The sequence below is a fragment of the Octopus bimaculoides genome, chromosome 20 (genome assembly GCF_046866305.1).
Source record: "Octopus bimaculoides isolate indiv1 chromosome 20, ASM4686630v1, whole genome shotgun sequence".
Lineage (NCBI taxonomy): Eukaryota > Metazoa > Mollusca > Cephalopoda > Octopoda > Octopodidae > Octopus > Octopus bimaculoides.
The window spans coordinates 45,365,336-45,366,253 of record NC_142947.1 but is presented as its reverse complement, the minus strand read 5'-3'; positions in this window follow the sequence as shown (position 1 = coordinate 45,366,253).

Here is a 918-nt window from a genome sequence, read left to right as displayed (position 1 = left end):
CTCAAAATATAACGACAGACGAAATACCGCTAAGCATTTCACCCGGCGTGCTAACCACTCTGCCAGATCGCTGCCTTTATGTGTATATAATATTCTTTTCTACTCTAGGCACAAGGCCCGAAATTTTGGGAGGAGGAGGCCAGTCGATTAGATCGACCACGGTACGTAACTGGTACTGAATTTATCGACCCAATTGCGCAGCTGGTAATTAATTTATTGACCCCGAAAGGATGAAAGGCAAAGTCGACCTCGGCGGAATTTGAACTCAGAACGTAAAGACGGACGAAATAACGCCAAGCATTTCGCCCGACGTGCTAACGATTCTGCCAACACGCCGCCTTTGTATAAATGATAATAATAATGAGAACAAATAGATAGAGACAGATAGATAGATAGATAGATAGATAGATAGATAGATAGATAGATAGATAGATAGATAGATACATAAGTTGGTAGATTGATATAAATCAACTGATAGATAGATGGCGATGCTGATTAACTTGTCATTTTTGAAACGCGTGAGCATCATACATGTGTGTGCATATATATATATAAATACATACATACATACACATCTATATCCACATACGTATATATTCATAGAGAGAGATCTCTTACGCGTGTATACATCACACACGTGTAGGGAGCTGACAAGAGAAGAAAACAAAGAGAAACAAGAAGAGAATGGAGACGGATTGAATTTATCATTGAACTTGAACTAATTAATAAAACTTGTTAATGAAAAGTTATTTCAAGGTGAGAGACAGGTGTGGGAGTGAGGTGAGAATGTCATGGTGGTGGAGGTGCTGGTGGGTTGCTGGGGAAGTAGGTAGTTAGTAAACGTGACGGACATCAATGACTAGTGCCGTGCCATTCATGACCTTCACTACAAGCATTGCCCACCGCTTCTGCCTCTAT